Here is a 13,343-nt window from a genome sequence, read left to right on the forward strand (position 1 = left end):
TCTACGTAGGTCACCAGATCAAACCAAAGCCACAAAGAGACATATTGTTCCAGTCTGTCCTGCAAAGCTGTAGAGCAGCATCAAGCTGCCAAGACTGTTGACTCACTTAATGGTGTTGTGGGTCTGATTATATCTGATATTCAGCCGTTAAAAACGCCACAGTTTACCAGGGCCACCCAAGATTTTTATTCTTTGAATGCTAAATGCTTTTTTCCTTTGCATTGTCAAACTCAATACAATCACCATAGATTTGTTTATGCATCCATGTTTTTTCAGCATACAAATACAGTGTAGTCCTTTTCAAGAAGAAATCAAATAAATGTGGATATTTCTCTGGTAAAATAAAGGGAGGTTAAAAACGTGACCATCTTCTCTTGCTTGACGTGTTTGACGGGTTTCTGGCCGTTTTGCTGTTAGAAAAAGAGAAGCGTAGAGTCACATATTTCCCACTGAGTTTATAACAGACATAACATAGTATTTCCAGCATTCAAAAAGACAGATTTTGATACAAAATATAAAATATTTACAAAATCAGAAATTTGGATGTGTGCCTCCACACACCAGTCAAGTTGCACTTACAGTTCAGTTACTGCTTCAAACACAGAGGATCTACACTATCAGCAACTTCAAGGTGTTTCTTGAAGAACCTTCAAGAAACACCTTCAAAAATAGGTTGTATGAGGGCACCGTGATCTTGACCTTTGACATCTGGCCACCAGATTCAAATCAGTACAATCTTGAGTTGTTTGTGCCAGATTGGAGGGCACTCCGTCAAGGTCATCTTCACAATTTGTATTAACAAAAATCAGACAGATGCAAGGTCATAGTGACCTTGACCTTTGAAGACCAAATTCTAATCAGCTCATCTTTGTGTCCAAGCAATGTTTGTGCCGAATTTGAATAAATTACCTCAAGATGTTCTTGAGATATCGCTTTCACAAGAATGAGACAAATGTAAGTTCACTGTGACCTTTGACCACCAAGATCTAATCAGTTTATGCTCGACTCTACTTCAACTTTTGTGTCAAATTTGAAGAACTTCCCTCAAAGTGTCTTTGAGATACTGCGTTCACAAGAATGAGACAAACAAGGTCACAGTGAGCTTGAACTTTAACCTTCAACCACTAAAATCTAATTAGTTCACCCTTGAGTACAGGTAGACGTTTGTGCTGAATTTGAAAAAAAAAAATCCCATCGTGGCATTCTTGAGATATCATGTTCACAGGAATGGGCCGGATATACGTTTGACGGATGGATGGACAACATGAGAACATAATGCCATGGCTATCACCAGCACAAAGGCATAAAAACTGTAGTTATTGCTAAAAGTTATCGTTTAAGATCTAAAGAACAGTTGATTCAAAAAAGCTTATTAAACTTAAGTTTAGTGCCCTACAGACATCATCTCACCTCTGCAGATTATAAACACTCGCAGTAACCCTTGTGTATATTTGTTCACATTTATGACCTTATCTAACCTATACTGTACTTTAAGATATGCTCATAAAAGTCGTGTTCTGAAATACTACTACCAACTAATTCTTAAAATCCAAAACAAACACATCAACTCTCAATTTAAAAGATATACATTACAAAATATGTATGTTGTCGTAAGTCCTTGTTGTCATAATGCATCTTGTGTGGATTTGTGTCTCATAGCCATTTTGTGTCTCATTGAGATAGATTTCTTTGGGTTGTTTTGTGTCTCTCTGTGGTTGTTTTCAAAATGTAGAGTTAGTACATTTACCTTGTGTCCATCTTATCATTTTAGCAGATCCAATTTTATTTATCTTTAAAGTGCATCATTTTATAATCTAATTGAGAATAGTAAATATGACGCAGAATACAGTTTTGTTTACTTGCTGTCCACTATCGTTGAAACAACTCTTCCTGTGGTTAAGAGTTCAGTTTGAGTCCTTAGTTTCGAAATATTCTCGCCAGTCCGGTTGAACCAAACGTGTATGTGAGCATATCCTAAATGTACTTTACAGAAACATGAACTGCAGTTCATTCTCCTTCAAACACACCACCAACAGCAGGCCTCTTCCACAGTTTGTGATGTTTTATTGGTGTATTGTTTCTTACTCTCAGGATTCACTTCTGCAAAACTTCACAGACCTGAAATCCCAAAACATGCTGAGCTTTATAGGCAGACAAATATATTGTCCCCTCCTCCTCCTGTCTCTCTCCCTGACTCACCCCGGCTTGCTCTCTTTCACACACACTCTTTCCTGTTTGGTCTTTCTCCCGCTCCTCCTAGTTCACATGCTTTCTCTGGCACCAACACACACCATCTTCCTCTCTTCCTTTTTTTTTTGTCAGCAATTTTATCTCACTCTTGATCTCTTATCACTGTTTTTCAGGCTGCTGCTGATGAGATTTTGTGATTACAAAAATACAATATCTTCAGAATAAAGACAGAGACACGCTCCTAAATCGGAGATCTCAAACTCAAATAATCTGGAGGCCACTGGTCAAACTGTGGGCTCCTACAGGGGTCACTTGAACTCCCCCACCTATAAATCATAACTATACACACAAAGAAGCTTTGCTATTTGTCCCTGTCCTCTCCATTGTACCCATCATCAGTGGTGGAAGATGTATTCAGATCCTTTACTTAGTAAAAGTACTAATACCACCCTGTAAAAGTACTCTGTTACAAATAAAAGCCCTGCATTTAAAAGTAAAAGTAAGTATATTCAGGAAAAAAGTACTTAAAGTATGAAAAGTATCCAATGTGGAAAAATCTATTATTAAAAAAAAAAAGGGATCCCAAAAAAGAACAGTATAAAAAAACTCAATTATAAAAAAATAAAACATAAGAAAACACCCAAAATCCTCAGTGCAAAATGCCACTAAATCCCCCTAAATCTAACACACTGGACCTTTAAGTACAGTTTTGTGGTACTTAATAACTCTACTCCACCACATTTCAGAAAAAAGCATTGCATTTTACTGAACTACATTACAGCTGCAGCTGCAGTTATTTTTCATTTAAGAAAACAAAACAGATATTTGTATAAAAGTTGTTTATAAATCTGCATTAGTGTGGACACAGTGTCAGTGACCACTGGGGCCAAAATGTGGTATTTTATGACTGTTTTCTGTCTCTTGAAAGCGTTAACTGTGCCAGCTGACAGAGCACTGGAAAACAAATGTCAGTCCTCTGAACAAACACATTTTCTGGTGTATTCATTCATTTTGAGGCCCAAAAACCAGTTTTTCTTAGACAGAAAATTCAGTTAATCTCAGGACTACACAAAATGTGTTCTCGAAAAGGAAATCGTTCAGTGATGATGCATGCTCTCACTGATAACCACATTTTAAAATTTAACAATGTGTGGTTTTTCAACCCGGGGGCATGAAACTCACTCAACTCGTATACCAGTTTTAAAACACTGCAGCGTTACTCAGCAGCCACGCTGAGACACAATTTTAAGGAACAGTTTATTAATCAACTGTTGAATCCAATCAGTTGTTCAAATAAAATCAATGAAATTTTATACGTTTTGAAAAACATTGAATTAATGCTACAATATGTTTTAACATATTTTTAGTGTAAATCCTATCAATATTAAAAACATCTATCATTTAATATTAGTACTCAAGATTTAAGATTATTTAAGATTATTATCTTAAATATTTAAAAACAAATGTAGATCTTTGCATTTTAATTTTGTTTGTTTGTGTTGAAGTACTGTAGTCACATCTCTTCAGCCCTTTTCCCACATTTAGTCACACAAATGTATCACAGCTGGTCCTTTTTTACTCCTGAAATCAGTCCAGTGGTGCCAGTTTGTAATGCCAGAACACACAAGCAGCAACATTGTGCCCCCCACATGTAGTTGGTGTTTCAGAAAATGTTGTCATGAGTGTAAGTTTAATGTTGGAGTTGAAACTTTTACCTGCCTAATTTTTAATATTTTGAGTAATAATGGCCTTTAAACAGACAGAGAGAAAGGAGAAAAGCTATAGGCACACAAAGTTTGAAATTTATGACACTTAAAACTGATAACTTAAAGGGAACTAATGAATGTTACTGTTGTAATACAATTTAAAATTGTAAAAAATATAGTTTCAGTATTTATACAATTAAATGCCGCAGATACAAATAAGAAATAAAACTATAATACAGTCTTATTTACATGAAAATGTGATTTTTATCCCAACTCGTTTTTGTGTCTTTTTCATAAAAAGTCTTGCATGCCTGTAAATGACTAAAAATGTTAATAATGAAACATGTTTAACTGGTTTTCTCAGCTTTTCTCTTCACGACATATAAAAAGAGTTATGTTACCCCAGAGTGTGAGTAATCTTTTACTCACTGTGTTGACCACCAGCTGTGGTTTCAATAGCATCTGCACGACTTTACTGGGTGTGGAGATTTTGCTCCAAAACGGCCCACAAGCAGGAAAGAGTTTGGAAAGCCAAAAAACCTCAGCACCTGGACAGTTAACAACACCATCAACCTCCTGCAGGTGTTTTATGGTCATCTGGTGAAATGCGACAATAAAAAAATTGTACTTACTGCCCCTTCAAACCTCTTGAATTTGTACTTCCTTTCAACATTTGGCCAAATTATTCCCTGAGGCAACTCCGCAGCACCATATTTTTTTTGCCAAGAACCAGCAGTTGCAAACCACGACACACAGCACCACATCTTCTGTCGCTGCCTGTGGTCGCCGCTTACCCGCCGCCCCATCTCATGATGATGATGTCATGACCCCAAACTGACTCAGCAACATTTCAGCTGGAACACAAAGAGAGAAAAACAATGTTAGGATGCAGAAAGAACCCAAAAATACTGGGAATACTGGGAAGAACGTATCTAAACATAAGGTGACAAATTGAATTAAGTGTTGCTCAGGTAGTATAGAGCATCATTAAGTGCGCGATTGGCCTACATTGAGCAAATAAAATACAGCAGGCTGGAACGGCACACAGTCCAACACAATAAACTATCAGCTTTTATTGCTCACAAATAAAAATGCGCTTTTTGCAGACCTGCAGAGAAGAAACACATTTCAGTTCCCAAAAAATAAAGCTAAAGAAGCTAAAACACAAGGAACAACCTAGGCTACAATTTATCAAGCATCCTCAGACTGTCCAAAGCTATAATAAACAGGGATTTAATATCCTTTAATACATTAAATCAAGCATTAAAAAGGGCAGAGTTAATGACAGGATATGAAGCAATGGCCAGCTTGAGGTAATTCTCTATAATGGCTTCTGGCAACACTGATGAGTTACAGTCACAACAAGCAGATGCATCAAAATCTGGAGTTTATTATTGGTTCTGCATATTGTTCCTGTGCTTCATTTCTGGTAACTCTCAGGAGAGTTTATATAAATTATCAGAGTTCTCAGATGGTGTTCTAGTATGGATTAGCTAATGTTTATAAGCCTTTTATTTATAATCCGAGCTGCTCCTGTTCTGTCTTTCCTCTTCTTTTTTCAGACTAAGTTTATAAAAACAAAGTGATCAGCAAAGCCATAAATCTTCATTAAAGATAAGGTCAGTAACTGTTTGTGAATGACAATCATTTTCATGTTTTTGCTAATTTACATAACAATTATCTCAGACTGCTTTTATTTTGTAGTAATTCTATGTGAGTATTCCAATGTGGTAGTTACCTAAAATGGTATCTCCCGAATCACTACTGCCTATCCTCCTGGCAAGGGCTTGTTTTTAGATAATTCTTAAAAACATTATAACAAAAACACCAACCCCTGCTAAAGGAAAGATTAGTTTGCTACAATATTTAACATCTTTCTACAGTAACCTGATTAGATTAGCTTCATTAAAAATATCATAATAAGCTTGTTATAATGACTTATATGACATGTTATAATGATTACAAGATATTATGTATGTGTAACTTATATTTATAAGTTCTGCATTATGTAATCAGACCATTTTTCATTATGTATCTGTCTGTGTCTCTGCATTGCTGATGACAGTGATTGTGAGCTCATTGTCCTACTGTTCTGAGAATCTGCTCTCAGTTTCTGTGCCACTCCAAATTGACATCATGTTTCATCTTCCTGATCCCATTGAACTGCCTGTCTCTGTCACTGTGGCCTGGTAACATAACACACTACAGCCAAAAACACCGCAATATGCCATGTTGACAAAATGAACCAAAAAGCAAGGCTATAGTATGACAAGAAAAGTGAATGACCAATCCCAAAAACATCTGAAAACAGCTAAAAAACACATTAAATAGTGTGCAGGAACATGCCATAGCATCGAATATTGACAAAACGGCCAAAAACACCATAATATGGCATGTTGAAAAAAGGAGAGCAAGGCTATAGTATGGCGAAAAACTAAAACAATTACCCACCCCGAAAACAGTTGAAATCAGCAAAAAAAACACATAGAAAAGCTTGCAAGGACACGCCATAGCATAAAATGCTTCAAAAATGGCCCATAACACAATAATATGGCATGTTGAAAAATGGCCCAAAAAGCAAGGCTATAGTATGGCGAAAATGTCAAAAAATGGCCCGTCCCAAAAACAGTCGAAAACAGCTGAAAAGCACATTAAATAGCGTATAGAAACATGCCATAGCATGGTATGTTGCAAAAACAGCCAAAAACACCATGAAATGGCATGTTGAAAAAATGGCCCCAAAAGCAAGGCTATAGTATGGCGAAAAAGTCAAAAACCTACCTGTCCCAAAAACAGCTGAAAATAGCTGAAAAACAGAAAGAAAAGCTTGCAAAGACACGGCTTAGCATAGAATGTTTCAAAAATGGCCAAAAACACGATAATATGGCATGTTGAAAAATGTCCCAAAAAGCAAGGCTATAATATGGCGAAAAAGTCAAAAAATGACCCGTCCCAAAAAAAGCTGCAAACAGCTGAAAAGCACATTAAATAGCTTGCAGAAACATGCCACAGCATACAATGTTACAAAAAAAAAGCCAAAAACACCATAATATGGAATGTTATAAAAAATGTCTCAAAAAGCAAGGCTATAGTATGGCGAAAAAGTCAAAAAATGACCCGTCCCAAAAACAGCTGAAAACAGCTGAAAAGCACATTGAATAGCGTGCAGAAACATGCCATAGGATAGAACAATGCAAAAATAGCCCAAAACAGCATTATATGGCATGTTGAAAAAATGGCCCAAAAAGCAAGGCTATAGTATGGCGAAAAAGTCAAAAAATGACCCATCCCAAAAAAGGTTGAAAACAGCTGAAAAACACATTGAATAGCGTGCAGAAACGTGCCATAGGATAGAACAATGCAAAAATAGCCCAAAACAGCATTATATGGCATGTTGAAAAAATGGCCCAAAAAGCAAGGCTATAGTATGGCGAAAAAGTCAAAAAATGACCCGTCCCAAAAACAGCTGAAAACCGCTAAAAAGCACATTAAATAGCGTGCAGAAACATGCCATAGCATAGAGTGTTGCAAAAACAGCCAAAAACACAATAATATGGAATGTTATAAAAAATGTCCCAAAAAGCAAGGCTATAGTATGGCGAAAAAGTCAAAAAATGACCCGTCCCAAAAACAGCTGAAAACAACTGAAAAGCAAATTAAATAGCGTGTGGAAACAAGCCATAGCATAGAGCATTGCATAAACAGCCAAAAACACAAAAATATGGCATGTTGAAAAAATTCCAAAAAGCAAGGCTATAGTATGGCGAAAAAGTCAAAAAATGACCCGTCCCAAAAACAGGTGAAAACACCTGAAAAACACATTAAATAGCATGCAGAAACATGCCATAGTATAGAATGTTGCAAAAAACCCTAAAAAAACGCATAATTTGGCATGTTGAAAAAATGACCCAAAAAGCAAGGCTATAGTATGGCGAAAAAATCAGAAAGTGACCGTCCCAAAACAGCCGAAAACACCTGAAAAACACATTAAATAGTATGCAGAAACATGCCATAGCATAGTACATTGGAAAAACAGCCAAAAACACAAAAATATGGTATGTTGAAAAAATTTCCCAAAAAGCAAGGCTATAGTATGGCGAAAAAGTCAAAAAATGACCTGTCCCAAAAACAGCTGAAAACCACTAAAAAGCATATTAAATAGCATGTAGAAACATGCCACAGCATAAAACATTGCAAAACAGCCAAAAACACCATTATATGGCATGTTGAAAAAATGTCCCAAAAAAGCAAGGCTATACTATGGCAAAAAAGTCAAAAAATGACCCGTCCCAAAAGCAACTGAAAACACCTGAAAAACACATTAAATAGCGTGCATAAACATGCCATAGCATAGAATGTTGCAAAACAGCCAAAACACCATAAGAGGGCATGTTGAAAAAATGACCCAAAAAGCAAGGCTATAGTATGGCAAAAAAGTCAAAAAATGACCTGTCACAAAAACAGCTGAAAAACACATTAAATAGCGTGCAGAAACACACCATGGCATAAAATGTTGCAAAAACAGCCAAAAACAAAATAATATTGCATTTTCAAAAAATGTCCCAAAAAGCAAGGCTATAGTATGGTGAAAAAGTCAAAAAATGACCCGTCCCAAAAACAGCTGAAAACAGCTGAAAAGCACATTAAATAGCGTGTAGAAACAAGCCATAGCATAAAATCTGGGGAAAAAAACTGCCAAAAACACAATAATATGGAATGTTATTAAAAAAAAGGCCCAAAAAGCAAGGCTATAGTATGGCAAAAAAGTCAAAAATGACCCGTCCCAAAAACAGTTGAAAACAGCTGAAAAACACATCAAATAGCGTGCAGAAATATGCCATAGCATAGAGTGTTGCAAAAACAGCCAAAAACACCATAATATGGCATGTTGAAAAAATGTCCCAAAAAGCAAGGCTATAGTATGGCGAAAAAGTCAAAAAATGACCCGTCCCAAAAACAGCTGAAAACTGCTGAAAAGCACATTAAATAGCATGCAGAAACATGCCATAGCATAGAATGTTGCAAATAAAACCAAAAACACATAATATGGCATGTTGAAAAATAACCCAAAAAGTAAAAAGAAAGGCTATAGTATGGCGAAAAGTCAGAAAGTGACCCGTCCCAAAAACAGCTGAAAACACCTGAAAAACACATTAAATAGCATGCAGAAACATGCCATAGCACCAGGTGTTGCAAAAACAGCCATAACCACCACAATTTGGGATGTTGAAAAAAATGACCCAAAAAGCAAGGCTATAGTATGGCAAAAAAGTCAAAAAATGACCTGTCCCAAAAACAGCCGAAAACACCTGAAAAACACATTAAATAGCATGCAGAAACATGCCATAGCATAGAATGTTACAAATAAAACCAAAAAACACATAATATGGCATGTTGAAAAATTGACCCAAAAAGCAAGGCTATAGTATGGCGAAAAAGTCAAAAAATGACCCGTCCCAAAAACAGCTGAAAACACCTGAAAAACACATTAAATAGCATTCAGAAACATGCCATAGCACCAGGTGTTGCAAAAACAGCCATAACCACCACAATTTGGCAGGTTGAAAAAAATGACCCAAAAAGCAAGGCTGTAGTATGGCGAAAAAGTCAAAAATGACCTGTCCTAAAAACAGCTGAAAACACCTGAAAAACACATTAAATAGCATGCATAAACATGCCATAGTATAGAATGTTGCAAAACAGCCAAAACACCATAATATGGCGTGTTGAAAAATGACCCAAAAAGCAAGGCTATAGTATGGCGAAAAAGTCAAAAATGACCTGTTCCAAAAACAGGTGAAAACACCTGAAAAACACATTAAATAGCATGCAGAAACATGCCATAGTATAGAATGTTGCAAAAAACCCTAAAAAAAACGCATAATTTGGCATGTTGAAAAAATGACCCAAAAAGCAAGGCTATAGTATGGCGAAAAAGTCAGAAAGTGACCCGTCCCAAAAACAGCTGAAAACACCTGAAAAACACATTAAATAGTATGCAGAAACATGCCATCGCATAGAATGTTGCAAAAACAGCCAAAAACACCATAATATGGCATGTTGAAAAAATAACCCAAAAAGCAAGTCTATAGTATGGCGAAAAAGTCAAAAAATGACCTGTCCCAAAAGCAACTGAAAACACCTGAAAAACACATTAAATGGCGTTCATGAACATGCCAAAGCATAGAATGTTGCAAAAACAGCCAAAAACACCATAATATGGCATGTTGAACAAATGACCCAAAAAGCAAGGCTATAGTATGGCGAAAAGTCAAAAATGACCTGTCCCAAAAACAGCTGAAAACACCTGAAAAACACATTAAATAGCGTGCAGAAACATGCCATAGCACCAGGTGTTGCAAAAACAGCCATAACCACCACAATTTGGCATGTTGAAAAAAATGACCCAAAAAGCAAGGCTATAGTATGGTGAAAAAGTCAAAAAGTGACCCGTCCCAAAAACAGCCGAAAACACCTGAAAAACACATAAAATACGATGCATAAACATGCCATAGCATAGAATGTTGCAAAAAACCCTAAAGAACCCATAATTTGGCATGTTGAAAAAATGACCCAAAAAGCAAGGCTATAGTATGGCGAAAAAGTCAAAAAATGACCCGTCCCAAAAACAGGTGAAAACACCTGAAAAACACATTAAATAGCATGCAGAAACATGCCATAGTATAGAATGTTACAAAAAAAAAGCCAAAAACACCATAATATGGAATGTTATAAAAAATGTCTCAAAAAGCAAGGCTATAGTATGGCGAAAAAGTCAAAAAATGACCCATCCCAAAAAAGGTTGAAAACAGCTGAAAAACACATTGAATAGCGTGCAGAAACGTGCCATAGGATAGAACAATGCAAAAATAGCCCAAAACAGCATTATATGGCATGTTGAAAAAATGGCCCAAAAAGCAAGGCTATAGTATGGCGAAAAAGTCAAAAAATGACCCGTCCCAAAAACAGCTGAAAACCGCTAAAAAGCACATTAAATAGCGTGCAGAAACATGCCATAGCATAGAGTGTTGCAAAAACAGCCAAAAACACAATAATATGGAATGTTATAAAAAATGTCCCAAAAAGCAAGGCTATAGTATGGCGAAAAAGTCAAAAAATGACCCGTCCCAAAAACAGCTGAAAACAACTGAAAAGCAAATTAAATAGCGTGTGGAAACAAGCCATAGCATAGAGCATTGCATAAACAGCCAAAAACACAAAAATATGGCATGTTGAAAAAAATTCCAAAAAAGCAAGGCTATAGTATGGCGAAAAAGTCAAAAAATGACCCGTCCCAAAAACAGGTGAAAACACCTGAAAAACACATTAAATAGCATGCAGAAACATGCCATAGTATAGAATGTTGCAAAAAACCCTAAAAAAACGCATAATTTGGCATGTTGAAAAAATGACCCAAAAAGCAAGGCTATAGTATGGCGAAAAAATCAGAAAGTGACCCGTCCCAAAAACAGCCGAAAACACCTGAAAAACACATTAAATAGTATGCAGAAACATGCCATAGCATAGTACATTGGAAAAACAGCCAAAAACACAAAAATATGGTATGTTGAAAAAATTTCCCAAAAAGCAAGGCTATAGTATGGCGAAAAAGTCAAAAAATGACCTGTCCCAAAAACAGCTGAAAACCACTAAAAAGCATATTAAATAGCATGTAGAAACATGCCACAGCATAAAACATTGCAAAACAGCCAAAAACACCATTATATGGCATGTTGAAAAAATGTCCCAAAAAAGCAAGGCTATACTATGGCAAAAAAGTCAAAAAATGACCCGTCCCAAAAGCAACTGAAAACACCTGAAAAACACATTAAATAGCGTGCATAAACATGCCATAGCATAGAATGTTGCAAAAACAGCCAAAAACACCATAATAGGGCATGTTGAAAAAATGACCCAAAAAGCAAGGCTATAGTATGGCAAAAAAGTCAAAAAATGACCTGTCACAAAAACAGCTGAAAAACACATTAAATAGCGTGCAGAAACACACCATGGCATAAAATGTTGCAAAAACAGCCAAAAACAAAATAATATTGCATTTTCAAAAAATGTCCCAAAAAGCAAGGCTATAGTATAGTGAAAAAGTCAAAAAATGACCCGTCCCAAAAACAGCTGAAAACAGCTGAAAAGCACATTAAATAGCGTGTAGAAATATGCCATAGCATAGAGTGTTGCAAAAACAGCCAAAAACACCATAATATGGCATGTTGAAAAAATGTCCCAAAAAGCAAGGCTATAGTATGGCGAAAAAGTCAAAAAATGACCCGTCCCAAAAACAGCTGAAAACTGCTGAAAAGCACATTAAATAGCATGCAGAAACATGCCATAGCATAGAATGTTGCAAATAAAACCAAAAAACACATAATATGGCATGTTGAAAAAATAACCCAAAAAGTAAAAGAAAGGCTATAGTATGGCGAAAAAGTCAGAAAGTGACCCGTCCCAAAAACAGCCGAAAACACCTGAAAAACACATTAAATAGCATGCAGAAACATGCCATAGCACCAGGTGTTGCAAAAACAGCCATAACCACCACAATTTGGGATGTTGAAAAAAATGACCCAAAAAGCAAGGCTATAGTATGGCGAAAAAGTCAAAAAATGACCTGTCCCAAAAACAGCCGAAAACACCTGAAAAACACATTAAATAGCATGCAGAAACATGCCATAGCATAGAATGTTACAAATAAAACCAAAAAACACATAATATGGCATGTTGAAAAATTGACCCAAAAAGCAAGGCTATAGTATGGCGAAAAAGTCAAAAAATGACCCGTCCCAAAAACAGCTGAAAACACCTGAAAAACACATTAAATAGCATTCAGAAACATGCCATAGCACCAGGTGTTGCAAAAACAGCCATAACCACCACAATTTGGCAGGTTGAAAAATGACCCAAAAAGAAAGGCAGAAGTATGGCGAAAAATTCAAAAATGACCTGTCCTAAAAACAGCTGAAAACACCTGAAAAACACATTAAATAGCATGCATAAACATGCCATAGTATAGAATGTTGCAAAAACAGCCAAAAACACCATAATATGGCGTGTTGAAAAAATGACCCAAAAAGCAAGGCTATAGTATGGCGAAAAAGTCAAAAAATGACCCGTCCCAAAAACAGGTGAAAACACCTGAAAAACACATTAAATAGCATGCAGAAACATGCCATAGTATAGAATGTTGCAAAAAACCCTAAAAAAAACGCATAATTTGGCATGTTGAAAAAATGACCCAAAAAGCAAGGCTATAGTATGGCGAAAAAGTCAGAAAGTGACCCGTCCCAAAAACAGCTGAAAACACCTGAAAAACACATTAAATAGTATGCAGAAACATGCCATCGCATAGAATGTTACAAAAACAGCCAAAAACACCATAATATGGCATGTTGAAAAAATAACCCAAAAAGCAAGTCTATAGTATGGCGAAAAAGT

The 13,343-nt window shown here is 36.2% G+C and overlaps 1 long non-coding RNA gene across 1 annotated transcript in view; it reads left to right on the forward strand.

The window, feature by feature from the left end:
* LOC121954394 (uncharacterized) overlaps positions 1-13,343 on the forward strand; it is a 70,900-nt gene that overhangs the window by 26,887 nt on the left and 30,670 nt on the right. The window contains exon 4 of the long non-coding RNA XR_006106574.2: positions 5,459-5,515. This is a non-coding gene — a long non-coding RNA (uncharacterized LOC121954394). The remainder of the gene's footprint in view (positions 1-5,458; positions 5,516-13,343) is intronic.

Source organism: Plectropomus leopardus, chromosome 13 (assembly GCF_026936395.1).
Source record: "Plectropomus leopardus strain MGB_pleo_1.0 chromosome 13, ASM2693639v1, whole genome shotgun sequence".
NCBI classification, from domain to species: Eukaryota; Metazoa; Chordata; class Actinopteri; order Perciformes; family Serranidae; genus Plectropomus; species Plectropomus leopardus.